Here is an 8,860-nt window from a genome sequence, read left to right as displayed (position 1 = left end):
AACTTCCTACTTCTGCTTCTGAAGTCTTTGAGGATAGAGTGGTGGAGGTTCTTTACTGGAATTGGTTGATTCGTCTTTTATGGCAATTCTACATCTAACGAAGTTGTTAGTTTATCAGAATTGATTGGTTCAAAAATTACCTTATCGGGTTTTGCAGATTTTGGTTCTGGTGAAACTGAAATTTCAACACTCGATTAAACTTCCTTCGAGTCTTGAGCATCAGCTGGCTCCTCTTCAACTTCGACTGTGTTGGACTCTAATATCTTTCCACTCCTCAATGTCAACGCTTTACAATGCTTCTTTCTTTGATTCCTTGGATTCCCCGTATCACGAGGTAAAGCACCTTGTGGTCGATTTCTAAGTTCAGTTGCAAGCTGGTTCATTTGGTTTTCCAAGTTTTGCAACGTAGCTTCTTGGCTTTGGATTAAGGCATCATTCTTGGCTATGTATGCCTTCAACAAGTTTTCTAAGCCATTGGATGGTTCACCTTGAGGTTGTTTCTGAATGGGTAAAAATAGGTGGCTGGGTCAGTCTATGTTGGGCGTATGTGTTACTGGGTCTAGCCCCTTAGTTACTCTAGGATAAATTAGGGTGGTTTCGCCATGATGGGTTATAGGAATTGGATTGTAGTCCTTGCCTTCCTTGGTTTTGGTTCTGGTTACCCATGTAATACACGAATTCTAGGTTCGATGGACATTCTTCTAACAGGTGTCCTTCCCCACAATAGACACATGCTACATTTTTAAATTAATTTAGTGGCCGTGTTGCAAAACTATTAAACCCATTAATGGTAAAAATTTTAAGCATTGAGATGCGAGTGAGATTAGAACATCTACTTCATGTATTCCAGCAACTCGTTTTCCTGACATTGATCGATTGGTTCGTCATTGATAATTATTGCTGGCAATCCTCTCGATGATTTCATAAGCGTCATTGTAAGACTTATAAAGGAGAGTACCATTAGCAGAAGCATCCACTACCATCCTTGTGTGAGCATTTAACTATTATAGAGCATTTAAACTATTATAGAACATCTCAAATTGGATGCAATAAGGGATTTCATGATGAGGGCACTTCCATAATAATTCTTTGTACCTTTCCCATGCCTCATACAAGGACTCATCATCCATTTGTTAGAAAGCAGTGATCTCGTTCCTCAGCTTAGCATTCTTGCTAAATGGGAAATACTTTATGAGGAATCTTTCTGCTAACTCTTGCCATGTAGAAATTGAATTTGGTGGCAATGAGTTCAACCAGGCTCGAGCTCTGTCCCTTAGCAAATATAGGAACAACTTCAATCGTAGTGCATCTTTGGGTACTTTAGCTAACTTGAAAGAATCGCTCACCTCAATGAACAATCTTAAATGCAGGTGAGGATCTTCGGTAGGAATTCCACTAAATTGGCCCATTGTCTGAAGCATCTGGAACATGACTAGCTTTAGTTCGAACTGTTGTGCCTTGATTTTGGGTCTCCTAATACCCAAATTAAGATCATGAAACATTGGCACAACATACTGTCTTAGAGCTCTATCCTTATCATCAGCAATAAAGATAGGATTTTGAGAAAGGCTTGCTCCATTTCCTTGATTTGGATTTTCAAAGTTCATCTTTTCGGTCCATCTCTAACTTGCTTGTCTTATTCGCTGTCGAAAAGTTCTTTCAATATCAAGGTCTACAGGAAGTAAATCGATAATTCAGTCAATACTCATAAACACATGAAATAAACACATAAAAATTAATTAAGTTAAAATTGAACAGGAAAATAAACCAAATGAAAAATTAACAATTCACAAATAATGAATTTTTAAACACATGCCGGCACCGGCGCCAAAAACTTGGAACGACAGAAATGTGCAACTATACACAATGGCAACAAGTAATAAAGTGCCAAGTAAATGTCGAGTTATCATACCCACAGGGAATGGGAAAAGAATTATTTATGAATGCAATTTTAAAAACACTTTTGTGAAGAAAAATATTTTGATTTGAAGAAGTGATTAAGAACTAGGATTTTAACAAAGTAAATAAATAAAAAGGAAAGAAAAGTTCCAATGCATGATTTCAAAAGATGATTTTCATCAAGATGACATAATTGTGTTAGATTAATTACATTTCTTAACTTAAAATTATTAAACTCATGTTCATGTTATTACGAATAAATTCATAGTAACTCGGTAATTTGTGAACTTATGAAGATACTTACCTACCAAAATCCAATTAGCTCTTGACGATATCTCTACGTCAATTCAACCGATTAAATAATTTTAATAAGCAAATGTGTTAATGCACATTCATACTTATGAAACTAAAATAATCTCTTGTACATATCTTGATAAACCGTAATTTATACATATTTTTATCCCATGCTTAGCATATTTATGGATGGTTTCTCCTTAGATTTGGTGAATTCGATGCTCCTAATCCTTTAATTTTATGTTTTATACTTAGGTGAGTATAGGAGAGTACAAAGAGCGAGAAACGGGCCGAAACGGAGAAAATGGACCCACATGGGAAATCAACACGGCCTGGACTTCCTCACACGAGCGTGTCACATGGCCGTGTCCATTTGGAAAGATCGAAGCACGACTTACACGGGCAGACTACACGCTCCTGCCTATTCAACAGCCTTGACCACGAGCTGGAGTAATCGCACACAGGCGTGTCATACGGGCGTGTCTCTACCAAGCCCAAGCATAACCCTATTCGGAAAAGGCCACTTTTGAGGGCTCTTAGTCATTCTAAAGCCTATTTAGACACCGGAGGAGGCACTGATACGACCCGCCCCCGGGAACGGCTATTGTTTCAGCCTACAAGCGAGGCTGATGTGATCCGGCTCGGTTGATGGAGTCGGGTTCACTTAAGATGCCCGATCGTCGACGAGAAGTTTGTTCGAATTTGTAGATAGATGGAGTTAGATGATTTTTTATAGCGGAAGTTGAGAAAATGGGTTCAAAAGATGGTTTGGATAGATGTTTGATAGGCTCGGTGAAATAAAGAAATATTGTTTATAATTTAATAGTGAAAATGGAATGGAAAAATAGAACTCAAGCGAAGAACGATTCAATACTATATGAAGTATTGCCCGGGACTTATATTGCTCAAGGTGGATTAAATGGATTGTCGAAGATGGACCTTGACCCGTTACCTATAGAGAGGTAGGAACCAAAGGTATAAAAGGTGGATGAACGCCACACCAGGATGGTGATAAGTTCAAGAAGTCGGGTTGACGCCACTAGCGAGCTAGATAAGTCAGAACGAGACTCGTACGAAATAGGATAGGAGGAAACCTCACAATCAAGTTTTCAATAATCAAATTCTGTAACCTTTTACAATAAACAAGTAAGCTATTTATAAGCCTAAAATGCCTATTAATATTCGGCATCTATGTTGTTCACACTAACTTAAATTCTGTTCACACAAGTATTTAACATGTTCACACAAATAGCATTAAAATTCAGTTCATGCTTGAAGATGGTACATGAATTGGCCGAACCATCATGATGCTTCACTTGATGCATTCATGCATCCTTAGCCTTGAAGAATCTCCATAATTCCATGAATGTGCAGCTCTTTAATGATCCTACATCTCCCTTGGCTGAATGAGGCATTAATGTGCCTAAAATACTTGAATGGTCATCTTGAAAATGCATGAATCATGCATGAAACGTCCCATGTAATTTTCCCCATAAATATGATCCATGAATCTTCAAATACATGAACTTTTAGCAACTCCCTCTTGCATGAACGTCCCAAATGCATGTGCTCCTTTAAATGCCATCCATTGAACCTCAATTGTGCATGCACACTCCCATACATTGCACCAATCCGTTCATGAACCTGCAGCAAATTAAATCAGCAAGTTAAATGCATTTCAAACACATTAAATTAGCAGCATATGAACTCAATAATTTGCACATTAAATTTGGCCATACATATTAACAATTTCATACATATTTAAAACATCATAATTAATTAAGTATTTAATTTAGATATAATTAAAACACTTAATTAATTATTTGTCCAGATTTAACAAATTAATTAACTTAAAATAAACAACTAATTCAACTAAAGACAAATTAAATGATTTATTTCAAGAAAATAAATGCAAGCTAAAGAAAGCTAAAATAAGCTCATTAGGTTAAGATTGAGCTGAATTGAGCTTGAATGAGTTGACTTGAGCTCGAGTGAGCTGGAAACAAGCTAAACAGAGCTCAATGAGAAGGAATTGAACTAATTCAGCTTGCATGGATTTGCAAACAATGCTTAGGGAGCTGGTCCAAAAGTGTGCCCAAGGCGTGGCCGTATCAGAGGCTCGTCGTGTTTGCAAGCTGGACGTAGCTCAATCTTATTTTGTGGAGCTTCATTTAGCTCGTTTCCAGCTCCTTTCAAGCTCAATGAGCTCGAACTAGCTCAATTTCATTAAGACCTTATTATAGTAGCTGAAATAATTATTTGAGTCATTTAATTAGTTTATTACAGCTCAATTAATATTCATTATTTATTTGGTTTAAAATCTGGACAAATTTAATTATGCATGATAATTGAGTTATAATTATATGTTATTAATTTGTCTTAATTTCTACAGCTCATTAATATGTTTTTTATGCATGTTTTAATGTGTCAATTTTATTACATGTTTTAATTATGTCCTAAGGTGGCCGAATTTAATGTGCATAATTTTTGTGTCATTTGCTGCCAATTAATGTGTTTAAAAATGTATTTGATTTATTGAATAAATTTTGCTGTAGGTACATCCCATTTGGACGTCCTTGGTGCATGAATGAATTAAAAGAAGATACATGTAAGGGGACGGCACATGCATGTTTGGGGAATTAAATTTGGCTGCTGTTTGAAGTATCCTAGGTGACCGTTCGGCCAAAGAAGCTATTGTTTCCTACTCCCAAGTTGACCATTCAGCCGACTTTTAATTCTTTTCACATTGCTGGATTCATCTTGGCTGTTTGGTTCTATATGTTCACATGCCATGACTCTTCAAAGCTGAGTTTTCACACCTTGGTGGCTGCTCATTACCTCCTTTAATTGCTGATCACTTTTCAACAAAAGTTGCCAATTAATTGAGTTTGTTTAAGTCCATTAACCGAACCTAGCTGCTGCCATGCATCTTTCCAAGCTTCTAAGTTCATTGCTCTTTCTAGAAGATGACCATTGGAGCTCCATTCAGCCGAATTTAGTTAAGCACATTAAAGGAATTCATTTGCTTAATTCTTAAGCATTCATATGACTATTCGGCTAGCCTAGTCTTTGTCTATAAATAGTTGTTAAATTCAATTTGTAAAGGGACTTTTGACTTTTTTAATTAGCGAATTGCTGCCAAATTTGTGAGGCATTTTCTCTCAAATTTTGTTCGAGACCGTAAGACTTATCTAAGCTTTTAGTGGCGTCTTTCCGAGTCTTTTCTGAACTTATCACTCCTTAAACCGAGTGTGGCGTTCACCTTTGATACCTTTAGTTCATACTTTCCTAAGTATCGGGTCAAGGTTCTTTTGAACCATTACCAATTCGTACCAAATACCATACCATTTCGTACCAATTCCATACTATTTCGAACTAATTCCCAAATACCAAAACGTACCAAACCAATACCATTTCTTAATTATCCTAAACCGAACTCGTCCATTCTATTCATACCTTTTCGACTTAAACCAAATCCACATCCAACTTTGCATGAACTTATCTTACTTCTTTGAACACAAATATATTCTATCTCCTTCTCGTCTATTCTACTCTTCGTTTACGATCAGGAACTAAACGACTCGGCCAACTACTAAACCGAGATCGTATCATTAGTATAGAGCTGGTAAAAACGTGAAGTACAGCATCGAAGTCAATTTGAAATAGTACGTAAAAAAAAGGAGTTCGAAAAAAAAATTTGAAAAAAAATTGAAAAAAAATTGCATACGGTCTAGGTGCGGACAAAAGAACGTGAAAGATCCGTAAAAAAAAAGAGTCTGGAGACACTTCAATAGAAATTTTTCCAAAATCTCATTCTACACTCTTTTATATCCCCGTAGTGAATTTCACGCAATTAAAAAAAAATTCGATATAAAAAAAAGTGTTTCGAGTTTGTAAGTTTGGCATTCTCTTCTATTCATCTTCTAAGCAGTGTAGCCTAAAGCCTTTCTTGTTTCTTTTAGCCTACCTGTAACCTAACATCAATCCTTGTAAAGCATTTGAAGCGACCCATTGAACTACGATAAGGTCACGACGAGTCGCTTACGAATCACGAGAGGAAATTGAGTGGAAAAAGGCACGAGTGTTGAGAGAGCATTAGAGAGAAGAAAAAGCCATTAAAGAGTGTAAACACGAGTGGAGTGCCGAATTATTTCTTTTTGAGTGACTTGTTGATGTGATCTGGCTCGGTTGATTGAGTCGATTCACTTGATTGCTCGATCGTCGACGAGAAGTTTGTTCGATTTTGTAGATAGATGGAGTTAGATGATTTTTTATAGCGGAAGTTGAGAAAATGGGTTCAAAAGATGGTTTGGATAGATGTTTGATAGGCTCGTGAAATAAAGAAATATTGTTTATAATTTAATAGTTAAAATGGAATGGAAAAATAGAACTTAAGCGAAGAACGATTCAATATATATGAAGTATTGCCCCGGGACTTATATTGCTTAAAGTGGGTTTAATGGATTGTCGAAGATGGACCTTGACCGTTACCTATAGAGAGGTAGGAACCAAAGTATAAAAAGGTGGATGAATGCACACCAGGATGGTGATAAGTTCAAGAAGTCGGGTTGACGCCACTAGCGAGCTAGATAAGTCAGAACGAGACTCGAACGAAAGAAGAGAGGAGTAACCTCACAAGAACAAAAGTTCCATTAAGTTTAATTGATCAAATTCTGTAACCTTTTACAATAAACAAGTAAGCTATTTATAAGCTAAAATGCCTATTGATATTCGCATCTATGTTGTTCACACTAACTTAAATTCTGTTCACACAGGTATTTAACATGTCACATAGCATTAAAATCCAGTTCATGCTTGAAGATGTACATGAATTGGCCGAACCATCATGATGCTTCACTTGATGCATTCATGCATCCTTAGCCTTGAAGAATCTCATAATTCATGAATGTGCAGCTCTTTAATGATCCTACATCTCCCTTGGCTGAATGAGGCATTAATGTGCCTAAAATACTTGAATGGTCATTGAAATGCATGAATATGCATGAAACGTCCCATGTATTTTCCCCCATAAATATGATCATGAATCTTCAAATACATGAACTTCAGCAACTCCTCTTGCATGAACGTCCCAAATGCTGTGCTCCTTTAAATGCCATCCATTGAACCTCAATTGTGCATGCACACTCCCATACATTGCACCAATCGTTCATGAACCTGCAGCAAATTAAATCAGCAATTAAATGCATTTCAAACACATTAAATTAGCAGCATATGAACTCAATAATTTGCACATTAAATTTGGCCATACATATTAACAATTTAGACATATTTAAAACATCATAATTAATTAAGTATTTAATTTAGATATAATTAAAACACTTAATTAATTATTTGTCCAGATTTTAACAAATTAACTAACTTAAGATAAACAACTAATTTAACTAATGACAAATTAAATGGTTTATTTCAGCAAAATAAATGCAAGCTAAAGAAAGCTAAAATAAGCTCATTGGTTAAGATTGAGCTGAATTGAGCTTGAGTGAGTTGACTTGAGCTCGAGTGAGCTGGAAACGAGCTAAACGGAGCTTAACGAAATGAAATTGAACTAATTCAGCTCGCATGGATTGCAAACAATGCTTAGGGAGCTGATCCAAAAGTGTGCCCGGGGCATGGTCGTATCATCCCTCCTCTTTAAAGCGATTTGTCCCCAAATCGGGCCATTTTACTCGCGAAAATCGTTGAAGATTCTGAAAGCCACAATTAACTCGGATCAAAAGAAGCTCATTCGCATGCCCTCCTCTTTAGGAGGGTACCACTTCACATTGTCACCTTTAAAAGAATAAAACGAATTAGTGACACGATGAAGATTAAACACAAAGGAACTTTTTGAGATTTGATTCACAGTTTGAACAATAATCAATACGGGGTCGAAAATAGAAATCGTTCTTACCTTTTTCTTCGATGGAAACTAACATAAATCACAAGGCATTTGATAGCTATGGTTTTGGAAGTCAACTTCCATGGTTCGATTACCTTAGGCAATGATATAGAATGGTGTTCACCGGGGTCAAAGACAAAATTTTCTCTTGCCATTTCAATTTGATTTGGCAATTTCATGACCAACTTCATAGAAAGAGCACTAAGCAACTCAAATCATTATATTCAAAACATGTCGGATTTTTAGTCCACAGTTAGAACATCCTCCGAAAACAAAATTTTGATTTGCTTAACAAACGAACAAGATTCACATGGCTCATTTTCAAACTTAAAGACAAAGTATCATACAAACAAAGATTGTTTACACATTCATCAAACAAATTTTACGATGCTTGCTTTCTTTCATGGATGATTCATAATAGCAAACTCAGGATTAAAGAACATGATTTTGACTACTCGATCCAAATGGCAAAAAGAGTCCTTTTATCTCCAACAATTTACACAAATTAAACAACGAGGGTGTTAACATACTCAAATTCAAACAAGCAAACCCTTTAAATTTCATTCGAAAAGATTTACAAAAACATGGAAATTTCACACCAAAAATTAGATAATCCACATGATCAACAAACAAGCAGATGATATGTCAACTTTTGATCACACAATTCCAGATTTTGTTGGTGCTGATTTATTCGCTCTTCATCAAAATTCTTGCCAATGGCGTATTCATCAATACATTTCCATTCTTTTCCATGATAGTGAGAATGAA

General features: G+C 36.1%; 1 non-coding gene across 1 annotated transcript; it reads left to right on the top strand.

The window, feature by feature from the left end:
* The first annotated feature begins 1,056 nt into the window (after positions 1–1,056).
* On the top strand, positions 1,057–1,163 carry LOC121217469 (small nucleolar RNA R71). The gene has a single exon (XR_005913555.1). It is a non-coding gene; the product is annotated as a small nucleolar RNA R71 (small nucleolar RNA).
* The last annotated feature ends 7,697 nt before the right edge of the window (positions 1,164–8,860 follow it).

The sequence above is a fragment of the Gossypium hirsutum genome, chromosome A02, assembly GCF_007990345.1.
Source record: "Gossypium hirsutum isolate 1008001.06 chromosome A02, Gossypium_hirsutum_v2.1, whole genome shotgun sequence".
NCBI lineage: Eukaryota > Viridiplantae > Streptophyta > Magnoliopsida > Malvales > Malvaceae > Gossypium > Gossypium hirsutum.
The sequence above is the reverse complement of the archived record's forward strand: the minus strand, read 5'-3'. Positions and strand labels throughout refer to the sequence as shown.